At 46.5% G+C, this 18151-nt stretch overlaps 1 protein-coding gene and 1 non-coding gene across 2 annotated transcripts in view; one reads left to right on the top strand and one right to left on the bottom strand.

Annotated features, from left to right (window-relative positions):
• Positions 1-18151, top strand: part of ABAT (4-aminobutyrate aminotransferase) — a 114083-nt gene that overhangs the window by 18676 nt on the left and 77256 nt on the right. The gene's annotated exons all lie outside the window — the stretch shown is intronic.
• LOC118146551 (U7 small nuclear RNA) lies at positions 10928-10987 on the bottom strand. The gene has a single exon (XR_004732407.1). It is a non-coding gene; the product is annotated as a U7 small nuclear RNA (small nuclear RNA).

Below are 18151 nucleotides of genomic sequence, written 5' to 3' on the forward strand. Positions count from 1 at the left end.
GGGCCAACCCCGAAAGCAATTCTGGTAATGCAAAGGTTGCTCAGGGCCCTGCTTTTCATAGGGAAGAAAAGGTCACAGGAACCCTTTCCACTGTTCTGAGCACCTGCCATGGATTATCATTTAACCCTCACAACAGCCTTCGAGGTAGGTCCTATTCTCATCACCATTTTACAGATGAGGAAACCAACATTATATGCAGCAGCCGGACACAGTGGCTCACGCCTATAATCCCAGTGCTTTGGGAGGCTGAGGCAGGAGGATCACTTGAGGCCAGAAGTTAGAGACTAGCCTGGGCAACATGGTGAGACCCCTTCTCTACAAAAAATTTAAAAGTTAGTCCGGTGTGGTGGCATGCACCTGTAGTGCCAGCTAATTGAGAGGCTGAGTTGGGAGGCTCCTCTGATGGTGGGAGGCTGAAATTGCGCTGAGCCTTGATCGCACTACTGCCCTCTAGCCAGGGCAACACAGCGAGACCCTATCTCTAAAAGATAAAAAGTAAAAAAGATTATATTCAGCTGAAATTCCCGTCTGAACTAATTAAAATTGTTCAAGCATGTCTCGTCCAGAAAGACAGTTCCTCTGTTTTGGGCTGGTCCCCTATCCTTCAGGAAGGAAGCCTTCCCCCTTCCCCTGGCTGGGTTGCCCACTTCTCTTTGGGGAGGTCATTGCCCCACGCCTCCTTCTCACTTGAATTTACCACTCTCTGTTGTAATTCCCCATGCATTTCTGCTTCCAGCACTAGACCGTGAGTTCCTTAAGGATGTAGGATGCCTGTGTCCTTTCTCTGCCCCCAGCATCATTCCGGGATATGGCATAAAGTGAACATGTGGTCCGTATTTGTTGAATGAATATGTAAATATTTTACTTGAATTAACTTTCTCAGAGAAATTGTTGGGAAGGTTTGGTGTATACAGTTGACTCTTGAACAACACAGGGGTTAGAGACACCAACACCCTTGCACAGTCAAAAATCCACATATAACTTTTTTTTTTTATTTTTGAGACTGAGTCTCGCTCTATTGTCCACAGTGGCGCGATCTTGGCTCACTGCAGTCTCTGCCTCCTGGTTCAAGCCATTCTCCTGCCTCAGCCTCCCCAGTAGCTGGGATTATAGACATCCACCACCATGCCCAGCTAATTTTTGTATTTTTAGTAGAGAACGGGGTTTCACCATGTTGGCCATGCTGGTCTCCAACTCCTGACCTCAGGTGATCCACCCACCTCAGCCTCCCGAAGTGCTGGGATTACAGGAGTCAGCCACCACGCCCGGCCTCCATGTATAACTTTATAATTTTTGACTCCCCAAAAACTTTTCTACTAATAGCCTCCTGCTAACCTGAAGCCTACTAGTAACATAAACAGTTAATTAACTAAGATTAGTCTCTATGTACATTTTATGCATCTAGGACAGACCTCGCTTTTTCTTAATTTTTTCAATGTTTCCTAGGCTATACAGTTTGTCTTTGAGTTTCCTAATTGTCACAAATCTCCAAAACTTTTCCAGTATATTCGTGGGGAAAAATCCACGTTAATGGACCCATGCAGTTCAAACCCATGTTATTCAAAGGAATACTCTTTTTAGGTATTTTTATTATTTTTATTTTTATTTTTGTGAGGCAGACTCTGAGTGTCACTCTGTCACCCAGACTGGAGTGTAGTGGCGCGGTCTCAGCTCACTGTAGTCTCTGCCTCCCGGATTCAAGTGAACCTCATGCCTCAGCCTCCCAAGTAGCTAGGATTACAAGCATGTGCCTCCATACTGGGCTAATTGTTATATATTTAGTAGAGACGGGGTTTTGCCGTGTTGGCCAGGCTGGTCTTAAACTCGTGACTTCAAGTGATCCGCCCGCCTCAGCTTCCCAAGGTACTGCGATTACAGGCATGAGCCACCATGCCCAGCTTGTTTTGAATTTGCTTGGAGAGTTCATTACGTTCCACCTCGCCCATTCTTTTAAGTAATTATTTTCTTTTGAGGTTAGCGTAGATTCACACACAGTTCTAAGAAATGATGCAGAGAAATCCTGTGTGTCCTTCATCCTGTTTTCCCCAACAGCACCATCTTACTAACCTGTAGAGTACAATATCACAACCAAGATACTGACACGGATACAGTCCATCCCTTTTATTCAGAGTTCCCCGGCTTTACAGGCATTCACCTTGCACGTCTTTCATTTGTTTGTTTGTTTTGTATTTGAGACAGGGTCTTGCTCAGGCTGGAGTGCAGTGGTACGATCAACAGCTCACAACAGCCTTGAGCTCCTGGGCTTAAGCAATCCTCCCGAGTAGCTAGGACCACAGGCATGCACCACCTTGCCTGGCTAACCCTTTTATTTTTTGTAGTGTCGGGGTCTCACTATGTTGCCCAGGCTGGTCTGGAACTCCTGGGCTTAAGCCACCCTCCTACCTCAACCTCCCAAAGTTCTGGTATTACAGGCATTAGCTACTGCACCTAGGGCCAGCTTTGAAAGATTTTGATTTGTGGTTCCCAATTTCCATTGCCTCTTTGCTGAAAAAAAGGGACTGAAGTTTCAGTGGAGGGTGGAGTTGGCCGTGATCGTGCGTTCTCAAGGCTGAGACATTCCTAGGGTGACTTTAGGTGTCTGTTCTGGGCTGCGTCCAGGCAGATAAGAAGGAAGCACAGGCAAAGGAAGGCAGGCCGCCATGTCCTAACACCTGAGTTCCAGTTTTGGACACACAGAGAGCTCTGTGCTCCCGCCTACACTCTGCCTTCTCCGACTTCCTCCCCATTCGCAACGTTTCACTTGATTGTCAGGCCCAGCTGGCAGCGTTTTGCTGGAACCACTGGGCCAGCAAGCCTGAGAAGTGATGAGTCATTAGTACCTGGGGACACCAGTGTTCGCCCTTGTCTGGCCAGGGACTGTGTTCCCATGAGCTCAGTTCTTCGTTCTGGGTCTCGAGTTCTGGAGAGCCCCAGCTTTGTTTGGGGACGTCCTGTAGAAGTAAGAGCAGCATGACAAAGTTACACAGTTGTGGGAGAGTGTTGAGTCTACCGGACATCTCCCCACTTGGCATTGTGGGAGGGAGACAGAACTCTGCAGAGATTTCTGCTAAAAGCCTGGAATGAGAAGCAGATGCTTCATACTGGTTGGGATAAGAGGCCAGTGCCTTGCTGTAGTTTTAATTTTCCACAGGAGCAAACTGAGTGTAAAGATTGTATTTCTCCACCTTTGCAGAATCACCCCTAAGCCCTTCGTTCATGATTCTACAGAAAAACTAGGCAGCCAGACAGACCTGGTTCAGTTCCAACCACCACTTACTTATGGCAAAAATAGGATGCCTTTTGCTTAACCTTATCTCAGCCTCAGCTTCTCAGTCTGCAAACTGGCACTATTCCACTATATCACAAGATGTTTCAGAGCATCAGGGGTGTCAGGAAATCAGTTCGCATAGGGTGAATGTCGACAAAGCCTGATCCATCAAAGGGCCTTTCGCCTTTCGTTGCCTGAGTTTTCTCATCTGCTGAGTGGGAAGGAATTTTCTTTGCATTGGAGTGATGTTAAGTCTCAGAATGCATAGCACTCGAAGTCGGTAGAGATACAGAGCAGTTTTCAGTGGTAACTGAACTGAATGGTTTGACTCCAGGACACCAGCTCAATGCCAGTTCTTGGGGTGAAGCAGTTGACCTGAGGGCGAGGACAGTCAAGTACTGCACAGGACCTTAGAACCTGGGACCATGAGGGATCTCTGAGCTGATTGTCCCTTTGTGCTTTAAGTCTCTCTCCTGCATCTTAGACAAGAAGGTGTCCAGCCTCTGGAGTGGGTCCCACCCCAAGCCAAGGAGATTTCTTAGTTATTGAACCTTCCATTATGTAACTTATTGAAGATTGCAGCCATAGTACAGGACAGAGCTGGGACTCTAACCCAGGTCTGAGTGCACAGCCCATGACCCTAACACCTAGGCCCCGTTTCCTCTGTCATTCAGGTTCCTACCGCTGCACTCCATTCTGTCCAGGACTCAGCACAGCACTGGGAACACAGCAGGATTAAAGAAAGACCAGGGTGGCCGTGCAGGAGGACCTTGGGGAAGGAGGCTGCCCTCTGCCCAGGAGGTCTCAGAAAGTTTGAGATCAGGCCAGACATGGTTGCTCACTCCTGTAATCCCATCACTTTGGAAGGCTGAGGCAGGCAGATCACTTGAGGTCAGGAGTTCAAGACCAGCCTGGCCAACATGGTGAAACCCCTTCTCTACTAAAAATATAAAAAATAGCTGTGTGTGGTGGTGCATACCTGTAATCCCAGCTACTCAGGAGGCAGAGGCAGGAGAATCACTTGAAACCAGGAGGTGGAGGTTGCAGTGAGCCAAGATCATGCCACTATTCTCCAGCCTAGGAGACAAAACAAGAATCTGTCTCAAAAAAAAAAAGAGAGAGAGAGACGTTTGGTATCAGCAGCCCAGCTGTGGTCCCTGAGCTCTGGCCAGCCCTTCTGGTCTACAGATACTGACAGGCCCACAGGACCATCACAGAAGTGAGCAGGAAGTGTTCCCAGCAGCCAGGTGCCCTCGGGGGCAGATCGGAGAAGCCTAGTCTTAGACAGCCGGGGCCGTCCACTTGCCCTGTTGGGGAAGCTCCAGTTGAACAATCGTTTGTTGATTTTAATTTTTCCTCCTGGAAAACTGGCCTACTGCTCCCATCCCCAGAGGTGTCTGTCCCAGGGAATTACAAACACTCAGCATGTAACTTACATCGCATATCGACTGTGAAATCGAGGCGAACAAGAGGCGAGGAGCTTGCATGCTGGTGGAGAGAGACTGATGAATCATGAACAAATGAGAAAGAGGTGGATAACGGTGACAAAAATAAAATGCGTTGATCTGAAAGCAGTGGGACTACTTTAAGTTGAGGTCAAGGAAGGCTGCTCCGAGCAGGTAGGATTTGAGCCGAGGAAGGAGACAGTCATTTCAGGCCTGGGGGGAAGCTCACTCCAGGCAGGGATGCGGCAGATGCATGGCAGGTCCGGCATTGGGAGGACTTGAGGTCATCATTAGAAGGGTGGGTTTTATTGTCTCTGCAATTAGAGACCTTTGGTCGATTATTAACTAAGGAGTGACATGATGTGCTTCACTTTAACACAATCCCTCTGGCTGCTCCGTGCAAAGTGGATTGAAGAAGACCTCAATGGCATCAGGGAGACCACTTAGGAGGCCGCCACAGCCAATTACAAGTGGAAGTAGCTTGGATTCAGGTGGAGACAGGAAGAGAGGATGACCTGGAAATGCCTGGAACAGTCCAGACACGTGCAATTGCAGTCAGTGCCTAGGTTCAGATCTGAGCCCCTGTGACGATGTATGAACTTGAACCTCCCTTTCCTCCTGTGCAAGTTTTTCGTTTTGTTTTTGGAGACAGGGTCTTGTTCTGTCACCCAGGCTGGAGTACAGTGGCACAATCCCAGCTCACTGGCAACCTCCACCTCCTGGGTTCAAGCAATTCTCCCCCTCAGCCTTCAGAGCAGCTGGGATTACAGGCACACACCACCATGCCCAGCTACTTTTTTGTAGTTTTATTAGAGACAGGGTTTCACCATGTTGGCCGGGCTCGTCTCAAACTCCTGACCTCAGGTGATCCACCTGCCTCAGCCTCCCAAAGTGCTGGGATTACAGATGTGAGCCACCGTACCTGGCCCTGTGCAAGTTTTAAATTGCAGGAGGTGATCTTTTGTAAATTGCAGATTTAGTAATAAATGACATGATCAGTAAAAATACTCATTGAGATCATACATTCACCTCCTGGGGCTGCTGCAAAAAATTGCCACAAACTGAGTGACTCAAAACAATGGAAATTTATTCTCTTACAGTTCTAGAGGCCAGAAGTCCAAAATCCAGGGATCAGCAGGACCCTACTCTCTCTGATGGTTCTAGGGCCTCAACCTTGTCTGCTGCCAGAGGAGTGGTTGAGAGTAGCTGAGTGCTTGGCCCTCCTTCAGCAACTGCTTGGTTCTGTTGTATGGAGAGACCACATTTTTCTTATCTGCTCATCTGCTCATGGATCCTTTGGTTTGTTTCCTTCTTTTGGCTTTTATGAATAGTGCTGCAATTGACCAGGCGCAGTGGCTCAACCCTGTAATCCCAGCACTTTGGGAGGCCAAGGTGGGCAGATCACCTGAGGTCAGGAGTTCAAGACCAGCCTGGCCAACATGGCAAAACTCCATGTCTACAAAAATACAAAAATTAGCCAGGCATGATGGCAGGTGCCTGTAATCCCAACTACTCGGGAGGCTGAGGCAGGAGAATCACTTGGACCTGGGAATCAGAGGTTAAAGTGAGCTGAGATCATGCCATTGCACTCCAGCCTGGGCAACTGAGGGAGATTCCATCTCAAAAATAAATAAATAAATAAAACAGGGCTTCATTCTGTCACCCAGGCTGGAATGCAGTGATGTGATCTTGGCTCCTGGGCTCCTCAGCAACCTTGGCCTCCTGGGCTTAAACCATCCTCCCACCCCATCCTCCTGAGTAGCTGGGACTACAGGTGTGTATCACCATGCCTGGCTAATTTTTTTTGTAATTTTTGTAGAGACAAGATTTTGCCATGTTGCCTAGGCTGGTGCAGTGAATGGAGTTTCACCATGTTGCCCAGGCTTGTCTCAAACTCCTAGGCTCAAGTGATCCACCCGCCTCTGCCTCCCAAAGCGCTGTGCCTCAGTTTTTTCTTTTGTGTAATTAAAATACTGATGGTTGCTGCATTATTCCATAAATCTCAAGATCAGTAGTCATGGAGCTCTGTAATCAGGGATCCTGAATCCTCCCAGCAATGTTGGGGAGACCGAAGTAAAATAAGGGATACCTGTTAGGCAGGGAGGGGCACAGGAGGGGAGAAGGAAGGCAGGGGTGCAATTGAAAATCAGACAGCCAAGACCTGACAGGAAGGAAGACAGGTCAGGAGCCCCCGGGTCTCTGTGGAAGAGATTTTTGGGCAGTGGAAAGGGCAGGAACGGGCTCTTGGGTCAGTCTCAAGCAGGAGGGGCCCCATGTGACAGAGCAAGAGAGGGTGTCAGGGAGGGGAAGGACGTGGAGGTGGAGATGTAGGGGGGACCTGTGAGCCTCCTGGAGGCCACTCTGTTGGCATTGGCTGTCACTCTGGGATGGAAGTATATGGCCTCATTCTCAAACTGCTATAAAGAAATACCTGAGACTGGATCACTTATAAAGAAAAGAGGTTTAATTAGCTCATGGTTCTGCAGGCTGTACAGAAAGCATAGCAGCTTCTGCTTGTGGGGAGACGTCAGGAAATTCGGGAAACTTACAGCCATGGCAGGAAGTGAAGGGGGAGCAGGCATCTTCCATGACCAGAGCAGGAGGAAGAAAGACAGCAGAGAGGAGCTACACTCTGGTTTTTTTTTTTTTTTTTGGTCTGTCACCCAGGCTGTAGTGCAGTGGTGTGATCTCAGCTCGCTGCAACCTCCTCCTCCTGGGTTCAAGCAATTCTCCTGCCTCAACCTTCCAAGTAGCTGGGATTACAGGCATGCTCCACCATGGCCAGCTAATTTTTGTATTTTTAGTAGAGTCGGGGTTTCACCCTGTTGGCCAGGCTGGTCTCAGGCTCCCAACCTCAGGTGATCCACCCACCTCGGCCTTCCAAAGTGCTGAGATTACAAGCATGAGCCACCGCACCTGGCCACACTCTTTTAAACAACCAGATTTCATGAGAACTCTATCAGAAGAAAAGCACCAAAGGGACGGCACTATTCATGAGAAAGAAGCCCGCCCCCGTGATCCAGTCACCTCCCACCAGGCCCCTCCTCCAACATTGGAGATTACATTTCAACATGAGATTTGGGTGGGGACATGGATCCAAACCATATCCGGGGGCCATTGGAGGGTGTTAACCAGAGTGGGGACTGGTGTGACCTGACCTAACTTTTGCAAAAGACCACTCTGGCTCCTGTGTTGATTGCACACAGACTGCAGCCAATGACAGGAGCAGGTTGATGTTTAGGACACCACAGCAGGAACCTGGGGGCTTGGATCACAGGGGAGATGACAGAGGCAGGAGAAGTGGGCAGATTCCAGATCGGTTTTCAAGGTGGAGCCAGCAGGATGTACTGGACTAGGTGTGATGCACCAGAGGGTGCCAGGAAGATGTAGTGGCATAGAGAGCCCCGTGCACACCCCAGGATCCAGGCAGAGTTAAAGAATACCTCTCTGTTGTCAATGCATTGTTTTTATGGGTATCTTATATTTATAGGAAGGGATACTGGCTTTCTAGATACAATAATGATATAAAAGTTTCCACTTAAATTACTGGTGTTAAGGGCCGGGCATAGTGGCTCACGCCTATAATCCCAGCACTTTGGGAGGCCAAGACAGGTGGATTACCTGAGGTCAGGAGTTCAAGACCAGCCTGGCCAATATGGTGAAACCTCTGTCTCTACTAAAAATACAAAAAATTAGCTGGGCATGACAATGGGTGCCTGTAGTCCTTGCTACTCGGGAGGCTGAGGCAGGAGAATCACTTCAACCTGGAAGGCAGAAGTTGCAGTGAGCCAAATTATGCCATTGATCTCCATCCTGGGTGACAGAGCAAGACTCTGTCTCAAAAAAAAAAACTTTACTGCTGTTAAAAAGCAAGATGCTGATTTGCAGTAGCTTTGATGGTCAAAAAAGAAAAGCAAGATAATTTCAAGCAAAAGTCTTACAAATGTTGGTAAATAATAGAACATTTAGGTGGGCAGCAAATGCTGACTTTGGAAAAGCGTGCTCTTTGTGTGTTGCTGACATGTTAGAAAAATGAGGTGGTGTCTTGAGGGCAAAAGTGGCTTGGGTGTGTGTGCGTTCTCTAAAAACTGAACTCTGCTTGAAATTGAGTGAAATGGATCACGAGTTTGTTATTAGGAAGATAGAAAAGACCTATAGTTTGAAGGCTTGGAATGTCTACATGAGGGACAAACTGTTTCTCTAAAGGGCCAGACAATCAATATTTTGGCATGTGAGCCATGTCGTTTCTCTCACCACTACTCAACTCTGCCATGGTAGCGCAAAGCAGCCATGAATGAATGGGTGTGAATGAATGGGTGTGGCTGTGTTTCAATAAAGCTTTATTTTAAAAATTCAGGCCACTGGCCATCATTGTGAATTTTTAGCCTAGAGTCTGCATCCCAGGGCACAGAGCCTCGAGAACATCCTCTGTCCTGGCCTTCCAGAAATTTGAGACTTCTTAACCGTGAGCTTTCCTTTCTTCCACTACCTTGGGTTGAGTTGAGAAGCCTTCCTTTGTGTCCACTGCCAATGCACTAAACTCCCTGAATGTGCTGACCTACTTTCAACTTTAAGTATTTCCACCTGAGAACTGGAATCCAATTTGACCTGGTTCAATGCCAGAAAGCTTATGCTCCTTTTTTAATAGTCTGTTTGGAAGCTCATCTCCTCTTTCCACACCTTTGGAAACCAAACTGAACACAGATCAATTTCCAGGTGCCTCTGGGGCTCTCTGTTAATGCCATGTCAAATTACTCGGTAGCTGTTTTCCTATAATTAAATGTCTGGACACATTGGACTGCCATCCACTGAAGTTACTCTCATACTCTGGTGAAGTTTCTGTGTGCATATAATTTGAGAATGCTAGAGAATGCTTTTCTTCAAACATTTGATAAAATTAATCATACAGGTTATTAATGAAGAATCGCAAACTACAAAAAGTGAAAACCACTAGACGGCCACTCCATAGCCTCATACTCAAGATGCAACGGTGTTAAACAGAAAACACATTTCGTTCCAGCCTTCCTTTATCATGTATCAGTTTATGATTTTGGTTTTTTTTTTTGTGCCTGTAAAAAATTATAGCCAGACTGCATATAAAAGTTTATGTTCTTTTTATCTCTGTCAATACATGGCTTCGAAAATCACTTCCCTGTCTTTTTACAAGTTTTCAGTAACTGCCATATAATCAAGTTGTTGTGCCACACCTTATTGGAGCAATCCTCTGTCGTTGGTCATTTACACTGTTTTTTTGTTTGTTGGTTTTGGGCATGCTTCTTTTTTTAAATTTTAAAAATTTTTATACAAACGGGGTCTCACTATGTTGCTGAAGCTGGTCTCAAACTTCTGTGTTCAAGTGATCCTCCCACCTCGGCCTCCAAAAGTGCTGGGATTACAGGCATGAGCCACTGTGCCTGGCCTGCTCTTTAAATTCCACGCATCTCTGAGCATCTCTGAGCATAAAACTATTCCTTCATGTAGTATTGCTTGCATTAGCTAAATTTCTAGAGTTAGGACTTTTTTTTTTTTGACGGGGGAGTGTATTAGTCCGTTTTCACACTACTATAAAGATACTACCTCAGCGCCGGGCACGGTGGCTCACGCCTGTAATCCCAGCACTTTGGGAGGCCGAGGTGGGTGGATCACGAGGTCAAGAGATCGAGACCATCCTGGTCAACATGGTGAAACCCCGTCTCTACTAAAAAAAATACAAAAAATTAGCTGGGCACGGTGGCGCGTGCCTGTAATCCCAGCTACTCAGGAGGCTGAGGCAGGAGAATTGCCTGAACCCAGGAGGCGGAGGTTGCGGTGAGCCGAGATCGTGCCATTGCACTCCAGCCTGAGTAACAAGAGCGAAACTCCGTCTCAAAAAAAATAAAAAAGATACTACCTGAGACTGAGTAATTTATAAACAAGAGGTTTGATTGACTCATAGTTCCACATGCATGGGAAGGCCTCAGGAAACTTAAAATCATGGCAGAAGGTGGAGGGAAGCAAGCACCTTCTTCACAAGGCGGCAGGAGCGAGAGAGCATGCACATGCAGGGGAAACAACCACTTTAAAACCATCAGATCTCATGAGAACTCACTAACTACCAGGAGAACAGCATGGGGGAAATTGCCCCCATGATTTAGTTACCTCCCATCAGATCCCTCCTTTGACACATGGAGATTACAATTCAAGATGAGATTTGGGTGGGGACACAGAGCCAAACATACTTTCCAGTAAAGTCTGGAAAGCCCGCTAGACAAATTCTAAAAGAGCTGTAACACTGAGTTGGAATTTCTTGGGGTCAAAATATTTAATATCTCTTTATGTTGTTTTCCAAATGGGCTGGATTCAGATACTCTCCAGCAGTGTCTGCTGGGAGAGAAAGAGCTGGGGGTGATGGTCTGGCTTTCAGGCCTGAGATCAGACGGGCAGATGGCTGAACTCCCAGGCAGTCTGTTGGTTGGTGGTTGGTTTGTTGGTTGGTTGTTTTTTTGTTCTGGATCTCATTTCAAAGAGAGCAGATTGACTCCACACCTAACACACATCCTCTGTTTCACAAAGCAATTAAGAGGGAAGTCAGATTTCATAGCCCAAATGATGCTATTCCTTGAGTATGATTGTGCAACAGCCATTATCCCGTGTTTCTTAGTAGAGCCTCGGTGCCCTTGGACTATGAATTTGCACACAGTGGAATTGCAATAATTTGTTTTATAGTTCTGTCATTTGGGGAGAGCCGTTTCTTCCAAGGCCTCAGCTCCCTCATGTGTAAAATGGAAATAATAAAAATTCACTGGAATATTCAGTGTTCCTGTCGGGTGTGCCAGGCCCTGCGCAGTCCATCTCTGGGGCTAGCATGGAAGGCATACATTAAAAAGATAGTCATATTGGGTGCAGTGGTTCATGCCTGTAATCCCAACACCCTGAGAGGTTGAGGCAGGTGGATCACTTGAGACCAGTCTGGGCAACATGGCAAAACCCTGTCTCTACAAAAAAAAATACAAAAAATTAGCCAGGCTTAGTGGCACACACCTGTAGCTGAGCCAAGAGGCTGAGATGGGAGGATCACTTGAGCCCAGAAGGTAAGGCTGCAGTGAACTGTGATTGCACCACTATACTCCAGCCTGGGCAATAGTGTGAGATCCTGTTTCAAAAAAAAAAAGGCCAGGCATGGTGGCTCATGCCTTAATCCTAGCACTTTGGAAGGCCAAGGTGGGTGGACCACTGGAGGCAACGAGTTCAAGACCAGCCTGGCCAACATGGTAAAACCCCATCTCTACTAAAAATACAGACATTAGCTAGGCATGGTGGCGTGTGTTTGTAATCCAGCTACTCAGGAGGCCGAGGCACAAGAATCACTTGAACCTGGGAGGTGAAGGCTGCAGTGAGCTGAGATTGCTCCACTGCACTCCAGCCTGGGTGACAGAGCAGGACCCTGTCTCAAAGAAAAAAAGATACTCAATGCAAATAAATGTGTAATGGAAAATCTGTGATGAATGGAAAGAATTACACAAGGAGCTATAAGAAATGACAGCGAGATCATTGTATTTTCACAAGAAGGTTTATAAGTGCGTCTCTGAAGAGATAATGTGGAATGTTTGAGACCTGACTGATTCCTAGGTTTTAGTCAAGGAGGATGAGGGAAGCAGACTGGGCTGTGAGAACGGCCAGTGCAAAGGCCCTGCAGAGTTCTGTGCCCTCCAGGAATCAGAGGACAGGATGGGTGGGGTGGCATATCAGGAAACAGAGGCAGGCAGAGGTGGGTTACGCAGGGTCCCAAATGGCTCATGAAAGGCTGGGAGCCACCACTGAGCTAGGAAGTGACAGGCTAGGGGAGTGGAGGCTGGAAGATGACTCTCGCCTTGTGCTAGTGAGCAATGCCCATGGTGATCTAGCAGAATAATTACTTTTTTGTTGGTTTGTTTTTTGAGACCGGGTCTCCCTCTGTTACCCAGGCTGGAGTACAGTGGTGCAGTCGTGGCTCACTGCAGCCTCAACCTCCCAGACTCAAGCTATCCTCCCACCTCAGCCTCCCTAGTAGGGGGCCTACAGGCACACACTACCATGCTAGGCTAATTTTTGTTTTTTTAACTTTTAGCTGAGACAGGGTTTCACTATTATGCCCTGGTCTCCAGCTTCTGGGCTCAAAAGATCCTCCCATCTCAGCCTCCCAAAATGCTGGAATTACAGGCAGGAACCAATGTGCCCAGCGCAGTTAGAGACATTTTAGGGGCAAATTATAGTCCCTTTTCTTCCTCCCTTCCCTAATTTCACCCTCAAGCTGATGACCATGTAATTGTGGTTATGTTCAAGAACTGAGAGCTAAAATGTGATTTACCTTTATGCCACTTTGCAAAGGCAAGAGAGAAGCTTACATTTCTAAAATAGCAGCCACACTGTGGAACCAAAAAGCTCACTGGACTTACACCAGTGCATTCCAGCCAGGAATTAGGAAACTTTTTTAAAACTTTATTTATTTTGTTAAGACGGGAGTCTCACAATGTTGTCCCGACTGGTGTTGAACTCCTCAGCTCAAGCAAACCTCCAGCCTTGGCCTCCCAAAGTGCTGAGATTACAGGAGTGAGCCACTGCACCCAACCAGAAGTTAGGGATATTGACAGCCCCGGGTTATCATTTCAGAACCAGTCATAAAACTCATGAAACTCACCATCCCCATCTCCACGAGAATCTAGCCAGTACTTGCACGTTATAATTCAAATCAGTGGTCAGAGTCGGCCTGAGTAGGAGGAGAATGCTGGCCCCAGTGGCCTTCCTGAGATGTGAGTCCGTGAAAGAATGAAGTCCACCTTGTGTTCCAACAAGTAGCTGCTCTGGAGAGTGGAAACCTGAACTCCATCATTCCCTCTAAGTGTCATTCCATCTAGACAAAGGGAGCCCCTCTGGGAGAGAGAAATTACTTGTTCGGTTTATTATCAGTTCTTAAGGTCTCACACTGGTAAGAAGTTCAGAATTAGTTACATACTTTTCAACTCAAGAGACAGAGACTTGCTGTGTTGCCCAGGCCAGAGTACAGTGACGTGATCATAGTTCACTGCAGCCTCAAACTCCCGGACTCAAAAGATCTTCCTGCCTCAGCCTCCCATGTAACTGGGACCACAGGTGCATGCCACCACATCTGGCTAAGTATTTTCTGCAGAGACAGGGATGGCAGTGATGGGGTGGCAGGGGGAAGGGGGATGGCCGGGGAAGGGGTGTCTCACTTTGTTGCCCAGGCTGTTTTTGTACTCCTAGGCTCAAGCAATCTTCCCACCTCTGCCTCCCAAAGTGCTGGAATTACAAGTGCGAGCCAGTGCACATGACCAATCAACTTCTTTACGATTAAGTGCCACAAGTTAGACTCTTTTCTCAGGGGTTTAAATTTTATAGACACGTGACTGACAGGTAATAGACTATTCCGCATTCATTGGCAGGATCAGGAGAAGCCAGGTTGTTGAACGGGCTTTGGGCTTTGGTTCAAACTGCAGTTCCCCAGGTCAGTGGCTCCGCAATCTTGGGCGTGTTCCTAAACTCCCCGGGCTTTATTTTTCCCTCAGTAACTTATAAGAGCACCTACTCCACAAACTCAGGAAAATAAACAGCAGGTGCTCAATAAACAGGGACCAGTATTGTTATTCAAGATTTAGACTCATTTTGGGTATATGTCAGTCCCACCTAAGCTACATTCTCCAATGAGTCACACCTGGCTACCGAGCGCCTGAAATGGGGCTCGTCTGAACAGAGATGTACTGTACACATAAAACACACATCTGGGCCAGATGTGGCTCCTGCCTGTAGTCCCAGCACTTTGGGAGGCTGAGGTGGGCGGATCACCTGAGATGGGGAGTTCAAGACCAGTCTGACCAACATGGAGAAACCCCATCTCTACTAAAAATACAAAATTAACCAGGCATGGTGGTGCGAGCCTGTAATCCAAGCTACTCAGGAGGCTGAGGCAGGAGAATCACTTGAACCCAGGAGGTGGAGGTTGCAGTGAGCTGAGATCACATCATTGCACTCTAGCCTGGGTAACAAGAGCAAAACTCTGTCTCAAAATAAAGAAAAAAAAAGCATATAATTTCGAAGGTGTGGTATGCCAAGAAGGATATCAAAATATTAACATTTCACTAATTAGTTTTCATAGTAATTAGTTTGATGCTAATTTATTACATGTTGAAATGATGAGATTTTGAAGACAAGTCAGGTTAAATAGAATTAACATTAATTTCTTTATTTTTATTGATTTATTTTTAAATGCATTTATCTTTTTTTAATTTTTGTCTTTTTCCATGTGTTCTAGAAGATATTCATTTGCTTCTATTCTTTTTTGATGTCACCACTAGAAAATTTTAATTAGCACATGTGATTCGCATTTATATTTATTTTTCTTTTCTTTTTTTTTTTTTTTTTTGAAATGGAGTCTCACTCTGTCACCGAGGCTAGAGTGCAGTGTAATCTTGGCTCACTGCAACCTCCAACTCCTAAGTTCAAGCAATTCTCCTGCCTCAGCCTCCCAAGTAGCTAGGATTACAGGTGCATGCCACCATGCCCAGCTAATTTTTGTATTTTTAGTAAAAATGGGGTTTCTCCATATTGGCCAAGCTGATCTCAAACTCCTGACCTCAAATGATCTGCCTGCTTCAGCCTCCCACAGTGCTGGGATTACAGACGTGAGCCACCAAACTCAGTCAGCCTTTGTGTGCCCAATATCTGTGAAATGGAAGCAGAAATCCCTAGCACAACAGCACTGTTTCGATCAATGAGATAATATATGGAAAGTATGTAGCTCAGCCCTAGGTGCTCAAAGGAATTTATCTTAAATTTCTCTGTACACAAATTTGAGCACAAAATAGGTGTTCAAACACAAATAAAGGTTATAGCTTTTGTTACATATGTTAGGGATGTTCAGTATTTCGAAGGGGGCTGAGTAAACCCTGAAGACAGATGAATTACAATAACTCTCATTTGTTTAGCAAGATGGACTTTTGCATGCCATTTTTACCTCCATGTCAACGTTTGATCTTCGGAATGACCTGGGGAGGTATGGACAGGCTCTTAGATGAGAGGCTGGGCATGCTGGCTCACACCTTTAATGCCAGCACTTTGGGAGGCAAGGTGGCAGGATCACGTGAGCCCAGGAGTTCATAAGCAACCTAGGCAACATAGCAAGACCTCATCTCTACAAAAAAATGAAAACATTAGCCGGGCATGACAGTGCATGCCTGTGGCCTCCCAACTGCTCAGGAGACTGAAGTGGAAAGATTGAGCCCAGGAGGTTGAGGCTGCACTGAGCCGTGGTTGCACCACTGCACTCCAGCCTGGGTGACGGGGTGAGACCCTGAGAGAGAGAGAGAGAAAGAGAGAGAGAGAGAGAGAGAGAGAGAGAGAGAGAGAGAGAGAGAGAGAGAGGAGGAGAGATGAGGAGAGATGAGGAGAGAGGCTCAGGAGCGAGCACCTTCACCTCTGAGGAGAAACTAGGACTAGCCTTTCTTGTGCCAACCCTCTTGGATTCTCTCAAGTTTCCAAGCCTCCAAAGTGTGTTGCTGTGTTTACCTCACTCTCTGGTTCAGTGGTTTCTACAGGGGTCTTCAAAACAAGAGAGAAGACCAACATTTATTACAACCAGCAACCGACGTTAATCACTTTCCCACGTCAGTACATAAAGCGCCATCTCATTCTTTTCGTTGAATGCAGGTTATTTTGCGTGATGGATGCACCCGAGTTTATTTTAACCAGTTCCCACTGATGGACAATTAGGTTATTTTCAGTTTATATCAATGAGACGAATTCCTTCAGTAGAATTATGCTAGGAATAAATGGTTTGTGCACTTACAATTTTACAGATTTTGACAAATTGCTTTTCAAGACATTTGTATGAATTTCCTCTCCTGCCAGCAATGAATGAAGTGCCAGTTCCCCTGCATCATGAACATGGCCAAATATTTCATGATAAAAATCTGTGGAACAAGCAAAGGAAAAGTGAGATGGTGGCTGGGAGGCCATCAGGAGGTGGGGGCAGCTGTCCACGTAGGAAACTATGGGTACCTGAACAAGGATGGAGGAAAGAGAAGAGGGAGAGGGTGGAATCCAGAGCTACTGAGGAAGTCAAAGTCTGTGGCGTGGTGGTGAGGGAAGATACCAGAAAGGAAGAATCAGATTTCTTGAGTTTCTGGCTTGAACAAATGAGTAGGTGGTGGGTCTGTTAAGGGAGATGCTCAACATGGGAAAGGAAGTAGGTGCAGTGAAGAGAAGTTGATGACTGTGAGAATATATTGCACTTGATATGCAGGACACCCTGCTGAACCAGGGAGAGGATCTGGGGATACTGAATCATGTTTGGAAACCATGAATGTGCATGAGATCTCCCAGAGATGGGTGGGAGGTGGGTGGGTGGATGGTTGGATGCATGCATGGATGGATGGATGGATGGATGGGAAGGTGGATGGATGGATAGACGGAAAATGGATAGGTAGGAAGAGAAGATGCATGGAGAGATGGAGGGAGAGAAGGATACACAGATGAATGAATAGACAAACTGGCAAAAACAGAAACCTAGACTTTATTGTGTTTAGATTGAACCATATGAAGTTACTGTTTTTGGCCAGGTGCAGTGGCTCATGCCTGTAATCCCAGCACTTTGGGAGGCCAAGGTTGGGGAGCAGATCACTTGAGGTCAAGAGTTTGAGACCAGCCTGGCCAACATGGTGAAATGCCGCTTCTACTAGAAATACAAAAATTAGCCAGGCGTGGTCACTTGCACCTGTTACCCCAGTTACTCAGGAAGCTGAGGCAAGAGAATTGCTTGAACCTGGGAGACGGAGGTTGCAGTGAGCCACGATGGCACCACTGAACTCCATCCTGGATGACAGAGCAAGATTCCTTCTCAAAAGAAAAAGAAAAGAAAGAAATTACATTTTTAGCACTTTGGGAGTCTAAGGCGGGTGGATCACAAGGTCAGGAGATCAAGACCATCCTGGTCCACATGGTGAAACCCTGTCTCTACTAAAAATACAAAAATTAGGTGGGCGTGGTGGTGCTCGCCTGCAGTCCCAGCTACTCACGAGGCTGAGGCAGGAGAATCACTTGAACCCGGGAGGCAGAGGTTGCAGTGAGCTAAGATTGCACCACTGCAGTCCAGCTTGGTGACAGAGTGAGGCCCCATCTCAAAAAAAAAAAAAAAAATTAACAAGTGCTTAATTTCATGCAGGCTGTAAATATTTTGGGGGGAAGGATATTGATGTCTGCAGTTAACTTTGAAATGCATCAAAACTAGAATGTGATAAAGCATATGTGGTACTCATGTTAATGGTAGAGGCTGGTGGTGGGTATTTACTGTAAAATTCTTTCAGTACACTGGAAAGTTTCATTAAAAATCACAGGAAATGGTTTTCATTGGCAAATATTGTCAATTTCATGTAGTTCCCCTCCATCTATTTTTTATTTGGCCAGAAAG

This window comes from Callithrix jacchus, chromosome 12, assembly GCF_049354715.1.
Source record: "Callithrix jacchus isolate 240 chromosome 12, calJac240_pri, whole genome shotgun sequence".
In the NCBI taxonomy this organism is placed as follows: domain Eukaryota; kingdom Metazoa; phylum Chordata; class Mammalia; order Primates; family Cebidae; genus Callithrix; species Callithrix jacchus.